Source organism: Arachis duranensis, chromosome 10, assembly GCF_000817695.3.
Source record: "Arachis duranensis cultivar V14167 chromosome 10, aradu.V14167.gnm2.J7QH, whole genome shotgun sequence".
NCBI classification, from domain to species: domain Eukaryota; kingdom Viridiplantae; phylum Streptophyta; class Magnoliopsida; order Fabales; family Fabaceae; genus Arachis; species Arachis duranensis.
The window spans coordinates 11,829,064-11,848,045 of NC_029781.3; the positions used below are offsets into that span (position 1 = coordinate 11,829,064).

Consider the following 18,982-nt stretch of genomic DNA (forward strand, 5'->3'; position numbering starts at 1 on the left):
ATTTTCTTGATAATGGTAAAATGATTGCATTGTAGGTGGTGAGGATTTTCTCCATCCTATCATATGAGAGAGGTTAGGTTTGTGCAGACGAGGGTGAGGTTGGATATGTTATGATCAACCGATGTAAGTAGTATCTTTAGTGTTTAGTTATTAATATTGTATTTTTGTATCATATTTTAACATGCAATGTTATAACCGTTTTTGTGGGTGCCATATACTTTGGCAGCAATGTTTGAAAATCGAATCAGATTGACCAGTCGAACTAATTTAATCATGATTATTGATCAGTTTGGTTCGGACAGAGATCATAATTGACTAAATCAAAAAATAAAAAGATTGGACCCAAGAAAACTAGTGAACAATTGACCAAAAAACGTTTGGTTTGGTGGTTTGTGAGAAAAGGACAGTTGATGTGCTTTATGTTGCTAAATAAAGTAAGTGTTTTTCCATTGTTTTATGGACTTATGGTTCATGGGCTCTTGGGCCGATGCATTATATCTTTCTTTATCTTTTAAATCATTTATAGAAATCCAACTAAAAAAATTCTATGAACACGACAAACTATATTTGACATACTCGCTATAACTCGTTGTTACTAACTTATATCTTGGAATTGGAATTGAATGTAAGACCCATAATTTTCGAAAAAAAAAATTATTATGAGTTAATCTCAATTTATTTATTCATTAAAGACTTTGTTTTTAGAAAATTATTTTATTAAAAGTAATTAAATCAAGTTTTGACAATTAAATTAGAAATTTTACTTAATTTTATAATTATTGAATAATTTTCTATATTTAAGTTATAGAGCTTAACATTTGTAAAAGAATAAGAATTTTATATGATTTAGTTAAATAATTGAGATTTTAGAATTTAATACTTTAATTTTATAAAAAAATTAATTATCTTTAATTTTAAATTAGAATACTTAATTAAAATCCAATTAGCGAATTGATAAATAAATAATATTTTTAAAATAATTTTAAAGAATTAAATTAGATTTTAAATTTATATATTATATCATAATTTTTATTAGAAATCATGTGTAGATTTGGAAACAGACTTCATTAACAGCCTTCTTGCACCATTGATTTAATCATTATTATTATTATTATTATTATTATTATTATTATTACTCCATTCAGCCACATACATACAGACACCCATACCTCCCATGTTTCCTTCAGCAGCCGCCATTACCCCCTTACCCTCCTAACTCCTTCACATCGGTAACACACACAAACCCACACATACTGAGACAGAGAGAAAAGAAAGAAAAGAGAGAAAAGAGGGCTGAACGGAGAAGAAGGAAGGGAGGGGGACGACCACCGCCGACGCGTCTTGCCATAGCCACCGCCACCGAGCTGCCGGACCGAGCTAAGAAGGAGAAGAGGCCGCTGTTGTCATTGAGCTTGCTGTCGTCCATAGCCGCCGCCGTTGTGCTCCAGCTCGTTGCCACCATCGCAGACCGCCGCTGCCACCGCGCCACTCATCGCCGTCGCAAGGAAGACCAGGACCGAGGGAGAGAGCCGCGCGAGGAGTCGCCGTCGCCGCCGTGAGAGAGAGAGAGAGACGCGCTGCACGGGAGTTGCCGTCGTGGGGTGTGTTGCCGTTGAGAAGCTGTCGCCGCCAGATCCGCCGTTGTCAGAGCTTCTGTCCGAGTCCTGCCGCCGGAGAACACCTCTGCCGCCACTAAGATCTGCCGCCGGTGAGGTTTTAAGTTGGTTTTTGTTTCCTTTGAATTTCCAGGAGCTTAATCATCGCTGTATGTTTGTTTTAGTCGCCGTTGCCGGAGTTCTGGTCGTCGCCGCCGTTCGAGGTGGCTGCCGGAGCTGCCGCCAAACCGGTTCAGCGACCACCGCTGTTTCATTTTCTTAGTTCGGTAAGTATTTATGTTTCGGAAACCCGTATTAGTATTCTGTTATATTTGGTTATAAACTCTGAGGTTCTGGTAACGTAGGATCGTGTTTTGAGCGTTGCATGTCACTCTTAAGTTGCTGTGAGTGCTGCGAAAGTGATCAGGGACTGAGTTTGTGGTTGCTGTTGGTTTCGGGTTAGAGAAATGGTTTTGTTGACGCATTTTGAGTTATGGTTTCGACGAGTCAAGGTAGGGGTTTTTCTTAAAATCTAATTTATATTACAGAGTTGTGGTAAATAGATATTAATGTGAGAGAACATATGCTTGTGATTATAATTGTCTTCTAAATGTGGTTGTTTGTTGGACTGAATGACTGATTGCTTGATTACTTGAGTAATTTGTGAGTAATTTGTGATTGCTGAAAAGAGATTAGTTTGAAAGGTTATTTAGTTGATTATTATAAAAAATGGCTTTTCTTGGTTTTGAAGATATTTTTGATGATGTAAAGGAATTGGCTTTGGAAATGGTTTAATTTTGAGTTAGTGACTTTATAAATGATTTTATAAATGATTTAGTATTTGAGCTGGTTTGATTTTAAAAAGAGATTTATTATGGGCACTGATTTGCTTTGAAAATAATTTGATATTGGAACTAGCTGAATCTTGGAAAATGATTGAGATTTGAGAAAAGGTTTGAGAAATGTTTGGATGGGACCCGAAAAGGGTGGCAGTGTCCGAGTTTTAGAGGAGATGCTGTCGAAATTTTATAAAATTAGAAGTTTTATTTAAAGTAACTAATTAAAAAGATTTGTTTTTAAGCATTATACGTTTTAAGATTGATTTGCCTATCAAAGAAAGAATTTTGTTTTGGAATTGAGATTGTTCACGAACAGAATGAAAAAGAGGAGGATGAGGATTTTATTTGAAATATGGCTTTGAAATGAACTTGGAAATGAGATTTGGATTGATGAATGATTATGATGTTGAGAATGTTGAGATGTGAATTTTGAATTATTCATATGGCTTATGAAATTGAAATATCTGAGACACGAGTTTCCCTGGATAAAGTGCTGTGGCTTGCCACCATGTGTACCAGATAGAAAATTCGATACTCTGTTGACCCTACGACGTAAGTGTGACCGGGCACTATATAAATTCCCGGGAATGTTACCCCCATTGAGCAATATTGGTTATTTGAGAAAAAGCTATGCATAGACTCTTGGGGATGCACGTCGGGGGACAGTCTAAGGACAATTCAGACTTGTCGGGTTGGCTGGATAACCGACAGATGAGCCTCATCAGCCATAGGACAGGCATGCATCATATGCATTCGTATGCTTTGCTTGAGTTTGAATTTGTTTTGGTTTGCCTAATTGATAAACTGTTTGTAACTGCTACTTGAACTATTTGCTGTAACTGCTGCCTACTTGTGCTTTCCTTGTCTGTCTTGCCTGTGTTTGTCTTGGTGTGCTACATTTGAGAATGAACTTTGGTGCTGAATTAATGGTTGTGTTGTTTGATTGCGTGGTTGGTTTTTGATTGAGATTTTCTTATAAAAAAGGAAAGGTTTCAAATTTCTGAAAGATTAAACATTGTTTCTTTGAAAAGGTTCTGAACGATTATTCATTGGTTTTTAAAAGATTCATAAGGCAATGATAATCACTGAGCTTAAAAACAGCTTTCTTATTGAATATCTTCTTATGACAACTTTGAAACTCCGTGGTGAGACCGTGTGGTTAGGTTCTCACCCCCCTACAGGTTTACCTTTTCAGGAACCGGGTGAAGAAGCATTAAGAAGAGTTATACTGCGTTTGGTTTATGTATTGTTGTATTAATTAGATTATTTTCTTTCCTCGTCTTTGTTATTACAAATTTGTAAGAGGGATAGGAGTTGTATGTTTTATATGTATATTATATTATGAGTTATTATGTAAGGAGTTTTGTATATGAATCTATGCCTGCTTGTATTTTTCTTAAGATAAAATATTTATTTCCGGTTCTTTTGAAGAAATCAGCGATACAGTGTTGAGTCACAGGCTCCTATTTTAGTATTTGGTATGTAAAGTAGTCGTAATACTTCTTGCTATCAGAGTGGCGCAGCCGGAAACGTGAATTCTGATAGTGAGGGTGTTACATTGAACATTATAACTTGGTTACAATTATGTCTTTAATAGTTTATTAGTAACTGGTCAACAACTACAATTCTATTATACTTACAAAAAGAAACAACTATACAGAGAGGATGTATGATTTTTTTATCTGATCTTATATTCTCAAAAGAATGTATCAAGCACTTACTTGAGATTTAGTGTGCCTTTTTCAAGTATCCATTTTTTTTGTTAGTTTACTTATGCGTATTTTGATTTTATTTTAGTTATAAATTTTGATATTTGAAGTTATTTGGAACTTTTAATGGTAAATTATAGATAATTTATTATGTGAAATTGTAAAATTTTGAATTTTATTAGCTTACAATTCATTGAATTTGAATATTTCAAATTATTTATTAAATTTTTAATAATTTTATTTTATATTTAATTAAATCGGTTGAACTCCGGTTGAACCCCGATTGAACTATTAAACCATTGAACCAGTCACTCTATCGGTTCATTGACCGATTCGGTTCTCGCAACCTTGGGTAACATTGCTAATAAATAAATAAAAGAAGGAGGTTCTGATTCCAGGGAGGATCAAAAGGGCGTTGTCGTTGAAGTTCATCTTCAGAGCTGAGCGAGTGTTGTATTTGGTTGAAGTTTCTTCAAGCTCAAATAGTACGTTCCTCCCTCCCCTATCTCTTCGTTACCTCAAAAAGCTAACATGGCGGTTCCACCCTATATCACCACTGCTGCACCTCCTAGGTTTGCTTCTCCTTCCCATTATGCGTTTCCCACAGTTTCTCTAAATTACTAACTGACTCTGTATTTTCTCTTTTTGATGTGGCAGTTGCACCACAAAACTCTACTTAGGGTTGAAACTTCAATCTCCAAGTATCCCTAATTCCCTTGCATGTAAACCTAATGTCTCCACTGAGTTCTACGGAAAAGTTCACAAGCAAAAAATGTTGCATTGATACAAAACACGAGATACAATACAAGATACGCAGAGTTCTCATCGTTAAAATAAATGTTCATAACAATTCAAGTATTGAACAATAAACTAACCTAGAAACAAGAATGGTTTAATTTAATTTGGTGAAAAAGGAAGACTAACCTTCGAAGAATAGCAACACAATCTCCAAGAGGCCCAACCAAAGCAACATGCAAAGATGAGCCAATTCTTCCTTTTGTTTCATCGTCAATTGCCAACACAATCGGAATGGACATATTCACAACAGAGCCATCTTCCATCCTCAAACAATTAAAATGCAAATTCTGAAGGTACTCACTCTCCTTCATGAACCCTCTCAATGGACTAGCCCACCCTTCACTTATCATATGCACCCACTCCACATCAATTCTCGTGAGATTCACCTTTGCCATCGACTCTACCTCCGCCATCTTCGAATCTCTTTGGCTCTCCGGCAGCATCAGATCCACCAATGTGCCTCTATCAAGCTCTATCAATGAGCTCTTTATCATATTCTTATTACTATTATTGCACTTTATTCTTTGCTTCACCTTGCATTTCTTAATAGTGATCAATGGGTTAATGTTGTAAATAGATTTGGCAAGATTGTGTTTTCTCTTGTGTCTGAGGTTGTTGAGTTGGGATGTTAGATGTAGTTTGATTGTTAGAGACATTATTATTCTATAATGGGAAATTATATTGTTTTCTCGAGAGAGAGAAATTAACAAGTAACTAATGTTGTAGTGCAACACAAGAAAATACTATGTGTAGAGAGATTAACGAGAAACTAAAATGGTGTCTATGATCATGGCAAAAATGTTGTAACGGTAGAGGACCATGAAACACAAGTGGCTCTCTAGTGCTTTTATTTTAACTTTTTAGCACTTGTAAAGAAAAGAAAATGTTGGCCATTAATGCACCAAACATGTATGCAGCCACTAGCATATATATTTTTCATTTTTATAAAAATGTTATGTGGATTAATAAAACGGAAAGAGTACATAAAGAGTACACAAAGATAATAAAATTATGAAAGAATAATGAAAGAAAAGAAAAGATGAAAAAATTTTATTAATTGTTGATTGATTGAAAATTGTAAACTATGAATGTAAAACTAAGTATATATAGAGCATTGGCCTATGAAAGATAAAAACAAATAAAAATAAGATAAAGATAAAGATAAGATAAGATAAAGACTAAAATTATAATTGAATTTGTGTATTCTGTTGGGCTGAATTTGTGGGTCGTGAGACGTCTTTATTGTTGTCATGGGTTAAGGTGAAAGAGTGGTTTAATACACTTCTGCAAACTGGAGGATGAAAGATGTCAAGAACACTAAGCTTATTCAGATTAAGATGGAAGGATTGAGAAGACAAAGGCTTAGTGAAGATGTCAGCTAGTTGTCCAGAAGAGGGAATTGAGAGAAGTTTCATCACTCTTTTTGTCGAACCAAGTGACAATCAACCTCTAAATGTTTGGTCCGTTCATGAAAAACCAAGTTAGCAGCAATATGAAGAGCACTCTGATTATCACAATATAAAACTGGCGAGCGGATATGAGAAATGCGTAAAAATTGTAACATACTTAGTATCCGTTGAAGTTCACAAGTTGTGTTGGCAAGTGCACGATATTCTGCTTCCGTGGATGAGCGGGCAACGGTGGTTTGTTTCTTGGTTTTCCAAGAGACTAAAGAACTGCTTAAAAAGAAACAATAACCTGTTAAAGATCGTCGAGTGTCAGGACATCCGGATCAATCAGAGTCACTAAAGCCGAGAAGCTTAATTTTTGATTCCCTTGGAAAAAAGTCCTTTGCAGGGACTATTTTTCAAATATCGTAACACATGCTTGGCAGCTTGAAGATGAGATTCAGTAGGAGATGCTATGAATTGACTTAATCGTTGAGTGGCATACATGATGTCTGATCGAGTAGTGGTGAGATAGATAAGACGGCCAACCAAACGGCGATATACAAAAGGGTCAAATAGCAGGGGACTTTTATCTTGATATAGTCTTGTGGTACTATCCATTGGAACAGAGTCAGGTTTAACACCTAATAAACCAGAATCCTCCAAAAGATCAAGATAATATTTTCTCTAAGATAAGCAAATTTTCTTCACTAATTGAGCAACCTCAATACCCAAAAAATATTTTAATGGGCCAAAGTCTTTAATTCGGAAGTGTTGGTGCAAAATAGACTTAATGGCAATAAGTTCAGAAATGGAATTGCTAGTGAGAACAATGTCGTCAACACAGACTAAAAGGATAGAAATTTGATCACCAATGAATTTAACAAATAGGCTATAATCAGATGAGGTTTGCTGATATCCATGAGATAGCAAAAGATGAGAAAGTTTGTCATACCACATACGATTAGATTGTCGTAAACCATACAATGACTTTAGTAGCTTATAGCATTGATTCGGTTGAGGAGATGTAAATCTGGGTGGCAGAGTCATATAAACATCCTTAGAAAGATCCCCATGTAAGAAAATATTATTGACATCCAACTGATGTATGGGCCAATGATTCATAGAGGCTAATGCCAAAACTAATCTGATGGTGGCAGGCTTGACAACAGGGGAGAAAGTTTCCAAGAAATCAACACCTTCAGTTTTAGTGAACCCTTTAGCCACAAGGCGTGCTTTATTTTAATCAACTGAACCATCAGGCTTGCGTTTGATGTGATAGACCCATTTATAGCCAACCGGCTTAACCCCTGCAAGGCAATCAACAAGACGCCAAGTTTTGTTCATCTCAAGAGCATCCAACTCATCTTTCATAGCATTACGCCAATTAGAGTGTTGATTGGCTTCCTTAAAAGACTTTGGCTCAACGTCAGAATGTAAAGATAAAAGAAACTTTTATGTGAAGATGAAAGAGAAGAAAAAGACATGACTAAAAATAAAGAATACTTGCACTTTGAGAGAGATTGATTTGTAGAGATGAGAGAGGAATTACACAAGTAATCAGAGAGATATGATGGAGGTCGGTGAGGCCGATCAGAATGACAAAGATGGGGTTGCTCAGGTGGTGAAGAAGGTGACGGGGGATGAGAAGGTGATGGTGGACTGGTGTCTAATGCGGAAGGAGAGGAGGGTGTGTGCTTTGAGAGAGATTCGGTGGTCATGGGTTCAACTTGGTTAGGAAATGACAGTGAGGAAGAAGGAGAGGTTATTGGAGAAAATAAAGAATTAGATGGAGTTGGGTCAATGGGTATGGGTGAGGGCTCAACTGGAAGACTAACGAAATCTTGTTTTTGAGAAGGCGTGTTTGACAATGTTGGGTTGGGTGTATGGAATTGGACATTTTTGTGACTAAAGGCAAGATCATTTCATAAAAAATCACGTTTCTAGAAATCTCAATTTTTTTATCTTCTAAAATATAAACAATATATCCTTTAAAACCATGTGAAAAGCCAATAAACACAGCCTTTTTTACTCTTGGATCAAATTTTGATTTGTTTGCCATTAGGGTAGAAACAAAATATAAGCATCCAAAACCTTTAAGGTCATGATAATTTGGTAAATTATTGAATAAAAACTCAAATAGTATTTTAAAATTAATTGCGGAAGATGGAACTTTGTTAAGTAAATAAATAGCATGTTTAACAGCATAAGACCAAAAAGATGGTGGTAAATTAGATTGAAACATAAGAGCACGAGCTATATTCAAAATATGTTGATGCTTGCGTTCTACCCTTCCATTTTGTTGAGGAGTTTCAACACAACTATGTTGATGAATAATGCCCTTTGAAGCATAAAAATCATGTAAAATAAATTCTAGTCCATTATCGGAATGAATAGTTTTGACTTTATAGTTGAATTGTGTTTCAACTAAAGTAATAAAACTTTTTACATGATTTTGCACTTCTCCTTTTGATTTTAATAAAACAACCCATGTAAAGTGGCTAAAATCATTAACAATAGTAAAAAAATATTTATGATTATGAATAAAATTTTGTCAAAACGGATCCCAAATATCAAAACGTAATAAATCAAAACTTGCATTGGCTTTGTAAAACTTTGAGAAAATGAAAGTTTCTTTTACTTAGAAAGATAAAAAATGTCACAAGCCTCGTCATGATGCATAGAGATAAAAGAAAATTATTTATGTAAATGATTAAGTCTTTGTCTAGAGAGGTGTCCTAAACGAAAATGCCATATATTTGAAGGTGTAATGGGTGGGGATTGGATTGAATTTATGGAATGTGTAGTGGATCGATTTTTACCGAAATTGGGTTCAAAGACATAGAATTCATCTCTCATTCTGCCCAAATCAACCGTTCCCAAATTGTTGCTCTGTAGAGTGAAAAAAGAAGATGAAAAAGTGAGTTCACATATGATTGCTGAAGTAATTTTTGAGATAGAGATAATATTAAAGTTGAAATGAGGTAGATAAAGAACATCATGAAGAACCAATGATGGTAAAAATTGAACAATGCCTTTATAAGAAGCAGTAATTTGAGAACCATTTGGTAAATAAATAATAATAGAAGAAATTTATGTGTAAGAAATAAACCAAGATAAATTTGATGCAATGTGATTTGTGGCACTAGAATCAATGATCCAAGTGTTCAAGAATAAATCTCAATTTGAAAAATTGTTAATAATAGAAAAAGTATTGAAAGAACAAAGATAATGAGTAGTTGGATTTGATAACAGCTCAAGTTGGTTTGAAGGACGAGCTTCTTTATTGGAAGGAAGTGTCATGAGAGAAAAGTGTTGGGCTGACGATAGGTCCAAAAGAGGTTTCGGATGAAGTTGTTGGTGTGCCCTTTCTCTTTGATCTTGGACAGAGTAGGGATGTTGATTATTCATAGTGGGAGGAGAGGTTAAAGGGGTTTTAAGATCTGAATTTGTTGATTTATCCATGGATGTCAACAGAGCTCAAGAGGAGCTCTGATACTATAATAAAACGGAAAGAGTACATAAAGAATATGCAAAGATAATAAAATTGTGAAAGAATAATGAAAGAAAAGAAAAGATGAAAAAATTTTATTGATTGTTGATTGATTAAAAATTGTAAACTATGAAGGTAAAACTAAGTATATATAGAGCATTGGCCTATGAAAGATAAAAGCAAATAAAGATAAGATAAAGATAAAGATAAGATAAGATAAAGACTAAAATTATAATTGAATTTGTGTATTCTGTTGGGCTAAATTTGTGGGTCGTGAGACGTCTTTATTATTGTCATGGGCTAAGGTGGAAGAGTGGTTTAATATGGATACTAAAAAAAATCAGCCGTGAATTAGTTATTATGTATTTTTATATAAATATATATTATTTAATTTATTTTTTATATACATTCTATAAAAATAAATTATTTGTTGTCTAATTTTTTATATTAATAATTGTTCTGGGGTTTTATTGAAACCAATGGATTGGCTATAAGGGAAGGTCCAAATTCAAATGGAAGGTGGTCTCTGACTTGTACTACATTCTGGGAGCCGTCGTACGAGTTGTGTATTTGAAGAAATGGGGGGTGGTACCTGCAAAACACTTCGATACCTAAGTCAGCAAGGGATTAAAGCAAGCTTAGAATATTGGAACTTTTTTTATACTTGAGTGTGTCAAGTTATTTATAGGAGGTGAGCCAATAACCACCGCTGAGGTAGTTCTACTTCTGATATAGATAACCATCCCTTTATCTTAGGGTTGTTCAGATATCTCTTCTAAAAGTGGGAGAGAGATTAAAGGAGGTAGTTATTCATTAGATAAGTCTTAAGTGCCTGCTTACGTCGAATCCGACCTCTTTGAAGGAGGTCGAACGAGCGATAGAGGCCAATCTGCTGAATTGGACTTTTTAACTTAATTTGGGCCTGACTTTGTTATTTGGGACAGAGTATGAACAATAATTTTTTAAATAATTATAAAAGAAGGTTATAAAACTTTAGGGTTGGAAAAAATGGTGATAATGATTTTGATTATTGTTAATGTATTTGGTTGAGGGCTTTAAGAGAATGAAGATGATGATGGGGGATTAATTTAAGAATTTAGCGTTCTTTATTAACGAAATCAACAAAATTCAATAATTGAGTATTTTGTCAAATATAACTTATTTTTTATGGTTATGAAAATAGTTTGATTATTTCATAGTTAATTTTATCGACATGTAATTAAGAAAGAGACTATAAAAAAAGTTATAATAAACTATAATATTATAATTACTATTAAGGCGAATTCTACCAAACTTCCTCTAAAATAACATATAAGTTATCTTTTATGATGTGTCACATTTTAATTGGTCATTATCTTAATCATAGATGGATTATTTTGTAATTTATTATTTGAAATGGGTAATGATATAATATTTTAAAATATCAACATTGAAGTAATGTTAATTGAAGTACCTTTCTATTTCTCTATTCTATGTTCATCACGTAGGTTCGGTCCTTCCAAGCATCGCCATCGATGTCGTGACAAGAGTTGTCATCTACTGACCTCTCACGCAATTTCTCTTTTTTCAGTGCATCATCCCTTAACGACGTTGTTGAATTTCTGTTATTCGTAACTTTGCCGTTCTTCTCAATATATAGCCAGGGCCGACGTCATCGTTATCTTCAGTCCTCTCACTAATCCAATTATGGTTAAGATAATGACCAATTAAAATGTGACACATCATGAAAGGTAACTTATATGTTATTTTAGAGAAGATTAGGTAGAATTCACCTACTATTAAATATATTAGGGATTTTTATACGGTACAGAGCTTAATTCATACAGAGTTAAAAAGATTTCCTCAGATGTAACTGCAGTGTGACACGTAGGTTGTGGGATGCTGGAGATTCATGATTGTCCGGAGTGAGCCAGATTTAGTGGGATGGCTCAGCTAGAGAGCCGCACACTGCACGAGACCGTAGAAAGGAACGCTTTTCGGTAGGATGCTAGTGTGGTTATGGGCCCTGTTGCAAATGGATTTGGACTTTGGAGAAGATGGACCTTGTTTATTCTCTTTGGACCTTTGGTTGGTATTTGGATCAGTAAATTTTTTGTAATAAATAGAATAATGAATTATAGGTAACGATAGGAATGTGTAGCATGGTCGGAAAAAAGAAAAGAGAAATCTGAAGCGGGACGACGGAAAATAGGAAGAACAAAAATAATAGTAATAATAAGGGAACATCCAAATAAGGATATTTATTTCATCTTTTGTTATAGATGTTTTTGTATTGCATTTTAATTGAGTTTTATATAATTTATTCGGTGTTTTTCATCACATATTATTAAATTCTATGAAAGATTTTATTTCCAAAGATAATAAAAAATGTAGATTGGCCTAAAACCAAAACAGTAATAGATTAAGTATTAGAAATTTATTTCTAAAATTATTTATGTTAAAAGATATATCACACTCATCCATCAATATATATATCTGTGTGTGGGTGTGCAGATAGTTGACTTGAAGTAAAATTTATCGTACGAGTTGGATCGATAACTAGCTCAAGCCTATTAAAATTTTCTACAGTAAAAAAAATAAAGTAAGTTATGTAGGTACGATATATAAAACAATTACTATATTGTTATTGTATTGTAGAATAAAATTTAGTAATTTAAATTTATTTTTATTTTTAATATATGCATTAGAAATAAGTAAAATTTTTATAACTAGTTGTAGTTTAACAAAGTATATATAATAATAGTTAATATTAGAAAAATTTTGAAAGAAGAGTTTTTTTCTAAGAAGTTGTTATAAGAAAATTTACTTTACAAAAGCTAATTTTAATTATTAAATATACTTAATACAAAATAGATTGAGTAAAAGTTTTTGTTGAGTTAAAACTCTGAATAATTTTGAATTGAAGTTAAAATATTTTTACTTTAAAGAATTAGAATATTTTAACCTCATCTTATAATTTTTTTAACTATTATTGTTAGGGATGTTCGCAAATCAGATATGGCTAAAATTTCGAGACAATCCACCCTAAACTCATCCGATCGAATGCGATATTCACACTTTTTATTATTGGATCGAATATCAAATATTATTGTTAAATTGAACAATTTTAAAAATTTATTTTTAAACATTTACTTCTATGAATACCTTTCATATTTACTTTTTCCAGAATTTTTAAAAAACTTTCCAAATGTTTTTCAAAATTTTTTTAAAAGTAATTAAGATTATACATATTTTGTTACAATACATCTAGTTTTAAAAATTTTATGTATTCCAAAATGTTATATTAAAAACAAAAATAAATTTAAATCAGTAAATGTTCTTCATAATTTTTTTAAAGTAATTTGTATTATATATATTTCGTTACACTACATGTAGTTATGACAATTATATTGTTCTGAACAGTTAATTTATATCTATTTTTGTTTAAATCCAATTTAAATGCTTTTATTGTTTTTGAAAAGAAAATCTTTTAAACAATTTAATAATATATGACGAGGAATATAGAATAAATTATATAGAAACTAATTAAGCCGCAAAATAAAAATATTTTTAATAAAAGATGAAATAAGCATCTTTATTTAAGTGTTTTCCAAATATAATATCATGAATAATGATAATAGTGGTTGTGTCATGTTATGAATCGTTTCATTGGAGTAAGTGTGGTGTACTTTTATTTATGCTAACCAGTTGGCATGATATTTGTATCACAATTATAACAATATATGTCTAAGATAAGGCTGAGCATCTGGGTAAATTAAGGCCAAATAATTTAACTACCGAAATGATACGTATAACGTTATGGAGTAAAATAATCTTTGTCGTATTGTTGGGTGGAATAATTTGTCCTTGTTTTTTGATGTATTTGATTCAGGTGGGATCATTTAAAAATTAGGCAATAATAACATAAGAACTCCCTCGGACGCGACACCACAGTTATTTGTAGTAATGGGTTGGAACTGATGATACGTTATGCGCGCGTAGTGGCATGAAGTATAAACGGCGGGCAGATTGAGACGATACATGCAGTAACTTCCAAAAAAAACCGAGTTTTAGTTTGAGTGGTCAGTGTGCAGCATGCAAGCGAAGGTGCGAATATTTGCGAGTATTACGGTAAGTTACGAGGCCACAGCTTGGTAGACTAGTAGATGTTGCACATGATTGCCACACCGCACAAGAATTCAGACAGCATGGATTAAATGAACATTCATACAAGGTATACTTGCACGTAACATGCCATATATTTTCTTGTCGGCTTGGGCATATTGTATTGTTGTTATACATAAAATTATGCACCTGACCGGTATAAACTTTGATAGGTAATTCTCTGAAACATCTTGAGCGGCGGTTGTTGACACTGAAACCATATGCCAATGGAAAAATATATAGTAATTTCTAAGTAGGTGTCGTTATGGTTGACAAGTTAGTTGATAGGAAAACCAATTTAAGCATGATTGTGGTTACTAACAAAAATGAATATCCTCAAGAAGAGTAACAACATTAGATGTTTATAACGGACATTAAAATAAAGGGGATACATAATTATGTCGATGTGAGCTATCGTGGGAAAAAATAATTCTTATAGCGTTACCAAATATTTTTACTCCTTGTTCCATCGAACTTCAACATACAAAAGAACAAAGTATAACAAGACAATAACCTATAAAGCCAGCATGATGTCTCCAAAGGTTAGCACAAAAATCAAAATAAAATGACATCCGATGCTTATATCAGCTCAGAGGATCTATTTTTTCAATTTATTTCATCACTTTATTCTAAGTACCTTTTTTTCCTTGAATTATAATTCTTTTTTACTCAATATTAATCGAAGCAATCAAATTTTTACTTGAACTAACCCTCCTAAACAAATTATTCCTTTACTTAAAAAGCCTGACCAATTCTAACTTTTCTTGGCTAACTTCAAAACAAATACTAAGAACCTATACACCCTCGAACTATGTTTTTATTGCCTTGCCAACCAACCCGCTAGTATCCAAAGCACCCTCAACTTCCCAAAATTAACCAACAATCATCATGCATATCACCACATTTAATTCTCTATACTTGCTTCACTGTCCCAAGATCTCTTTTCCTCCTCGATCATATTATTTTGCATACAAAAAATTATCTGATAATCGGATTCTCTAATTAACTACTACAACAGCAAGAAATTACTCATATTAACTAACCTTACAAGGATTATCTTTATACACATAAACAACGACAAAACAAAGAACAAGAAATTACTTACCATCCAAAAATAAAAATATACCTGTAATGTAATCCTAATCTACCAAACCAAGATAGAGGCAACTTTGTTGTTGCCCTCCTCAAACGACACACAATGGACTGTGCCCACTATTAAAACAGAATAAACGCACAAGAATTACGAGAGGGAGTGAAAAGCTCACCACTTATCGGGATGAGGGATCGACGGACCCCCAGTCCAAGCCTGCGACGACGAATATAATCTGATGCTTGCCGTACTTGGCCACAACCTTCACCCCATCCGACCACTTCGACCACAACCAGACCCCGCGCGCGACCCAAAACGGCAGCCACAACACCCTCGGCGGCGTTTCCACAGTCGGCACCCAGGGTTTGCTTCAATTTTAGCAGAATAATTTAGAGGAGACCCAGCTCCGGAGCTCCTACATTTTGTGCTTTGTTTTTACTGGGCCTCACCCAAAAAGGCCCACCTCTGAAACCTCATGCAAACGGATCCGGGCATATTCAATACCCCGTTAGATTTCAAGCCACCTAGTCGGCTCCCTCGCCCCTCTCCTCAGCGCCCACAAGTCCCTTAGAGCCAGCCGAGTCCAGCAACATTTGCCAACACGTGTCCATGCAAGAAACACCAACAACGCATATCTGTATCTTTGTACAAAATCACCTCTGTACACTAGCGCGACCCATATAGTAGATATTTTTTAAAATGTTAGCCCATGATTATTTTTTGTTCCGTTTATTTTGGTAATTTTTCATATTAAAAATTGGTGTTACTCATTCTTTTTTTTACCTATTTTGCTGATATATTAATTTTATCACTCTCTACGTAAATTATTTAGTTTGCTTTTGTTCCAACTCTATCTTATCCCTAATAAATGGTATTAAAGTTACTTTATTTTAGAGTAAAAGTTCAATTCTTCGTATACTTTGCGTGGTTGCAGGTTTGTCTGATTTTCTTTATTAGAAAATAATTTACCTTAATATAAGATGTCGATCCAAAAATTTAAATTTAAAATGGTAAAATTTAATGGTTTAATGACTTCCAATTATAAAAATTAAAGGTACAAACGTTGTTAGATCAGCAAGACATAACTAGGACAGTGAATGGAATAATAGAATTGCTGAAGAAATTGTTTGAGGATTAAAAGATAGAGATAATGTGGCAAAAGCAAGAAGTACAGTTCAATTATGCTTGGCAAACAACATATTAAGAGAAGTAATTGATGAAAAAACTGCTGATTTATTGTGAAAAACCTGGATTAAAAAATGTTTATCAAGGCTTTGTCTAACAAGATATACCAAAAAAAAAGATTGTATACATTTAAATATTCACGGGAGGGTATAATCAAATTCTAGTATATATATATATATATATTACAACCCTCAGAATTTTACTATGCATTCACTACAATATTACATCACTTCATTAGAAGAGAACTGTTTACTTAAAAAATATTCGAAACTTTAAACTTGCTTCGTTGCTTCTTGCTATGTGTTTAGGTTTTTTTTTGGTGTATTAAAACTTTAGATCATCTCTTATTTATAGGCAACAAAAAACTTCGATACCACTTATTAGAAAATTGTGATTTCATAGCTTACATTTTTAATTAATAATATCTCCAACCACTCCGTCACCAATGTCTTCTTGAAATTTTAATGCCCTGCTTTAAATGTGGCTAGAGAACTTCTCATTGCCTATATATATGTGATGGTCTGAAGTCTCAATACATCAAGAAAACCACTATACATATGGCAAGAAACAACGAAGCAAGTTCAAAGTTTCGTGTGTTTTCTAATTGAATTCTCTTGTAGCGTATAGTGAAATTTTGAGTGTTATAATCTTAATATAAAAGAATTGTTATACCTTTTAATACTCACTAAGTTTTACAAATTGTGGTAAAAAAAAATCTTATTACTATAATATACTACTAGAAATATACTGGTGCATTCGCACGGTCTTAAATATGATTTTTTTATTAAATTTAATTATATATGTATAAGTCTAAATGGTTATGTATATAAAACATATAAAAACATTTAATTTAGTGTAATAAAAATATTTAAATTACAGAGATAATAACATTAAAATTTTAAACACATTCAACAATTTAGTTTAAAATTTTGGCATTAACACAATCAATTTCTAAATATATTTATATAATAACTCATTTAAAATATAATAAACTAAAATACATATTAATCAAAACAAAATATTTTAGACAAAGTTCACCAACATCTTAATATAAGTATAATAGTCTCGACTACATGAGAGATAATAAAAATACATATTAATTCATTCTTGGAGAATTTTACTCTAAATTCACAAAATCAAGACAAAATTCAAAAAGAACAAAATACAACTGGAAATATATTTCCATTTTAACGCATTGAGGTCGGATCAGATTGATGCTACATGCATATTTTAAATGCATTTTGAAGTTCATGTTCAGTTCAGCTACACCATAAGAAGACGAATCTGGTAAAATTATGTTGCTAGCACAATCTACTTCCTCATCTAACAAAGAATCATCCATCTATACAAAAATAAATATCAAATGCTAATAAGTACAAATATATAATAAAGTTAAACTAATAGTAATCATTTTCTAAAATCCAATCCCAATTCTTAAAATAAAATTATGGAAAATAGTTGTACATCGTAAGAAAAGAATTACAATTAAGACACCCTTTTTTTTCCATGTTAATAGTTGCTTCTGATAGACAGCCAATATCCATGAAGTATTCCTACAACCATAAAAAAAGAATTTTAAAACTTATAATTACTAATTAGAAGATGAAAGTAATAAAAAAATTAACTTCTAAAAGGAATCAATAATTTAAACGTATCATACTTTGGTATCCACCACTTGATATAATTCTTGAAAATCATTCATTGTCAGCAAACATGAGCTCTCGGCTTTTTCATTTTTAGTAATACTATCAAGGAACTTACTCTGAATCAAACCTTTCTAAAAATGGACACATTTGAAAATTTTAAAATTTTAAAATAAACCAAATATTTAACCAAATTAAATATAAATAAAAATAGTAACATAACTAAAGCATATATAATACGAAGATTTAGATTCGAAAAATATTACATCAATCACCTTTTTATCATGCATGGAAGCAGCAACTTCAAAAAGATTAACTAATGACATATCATCACAAATCCGATGAACCATATACACACTTGTGTTATACTGATACCCCAGAGGTTGAAGATCAATCATGAAAACCATCTTCCATTGAATCAAATAGTTACCCAACTCGGGAGGAACTTTACGTTCAGTATTAGTCTAAATTCAAGAAAATTAAATAAGAAAGGAAACAAATCATAAGAAGGAATGGAATTACAGTGAGTCTAATGAGAAAAGATATTTTATAATCAATATCAGCCTACGTAAAAAATTTAAAAAATCAGGAAAAAACCATAAGAAACATAAATGAACCTGTTTTAAATGGGCATTTTTATTTAGAAAAGCAGGGCATCTTTTCTTAATTATTTGAGTAATCTCAGGATCATGAAGCGGAAATACATTGCTACCATTTGCATGAGAAATAATCACCTTAATTCTGTAACACCCTACCACACAGGGCCTTACGCTTAAGTCGTAAAGCAGAGGTGGCAAGGTACTACGACTTCTAAAAGAAAAGGATATGTACATAGATATAGTTGAATGAAGTCATATCTAGGAGCCTTGAAGAACAAGCTAAAAAAAAATCGATAAACAGAAAATCGTGACACACTCGCATGGATATTCGTAAAATGGACAGGTAAAATCGAAAGATAACTGAACACATATATATACATATCAGAGTTCCAAAACTCAGATAGCAAGCTCCAGAATCGACCTGCGAAGCTAAGGCCGACCAGAGTATATAATTATGTTTATATACAACCCAAAATAAAACTCAAACCACAAAATAAACG

The 18,982-nt window shown here is 32.8% G+C and overlaps 1 long non-coding RNA gene across 1 annotated transcript; it reads left to right on the forward strand.

Annotated features, from left to right (window-relative positions):
* The first annotated feature begins 977 nt into the window (after nt 1–977).
* On the forward strand, nt 978–4,095 carry LOC107469109 (uncharacterized). The gene is made up of 4 exons (XR_008003760.1): nt 978–1,708; nt 1,781–1,882; nt 1,961–2,107; nt 3,616–4,095. It is a non-coding gene; the product is annotated as an uncharacterized LOC107469109 (long non-coding RNA).
* The last annotated feature ends 14,887 nt before the right edge of the window (nt 4,096–18,982 follow it).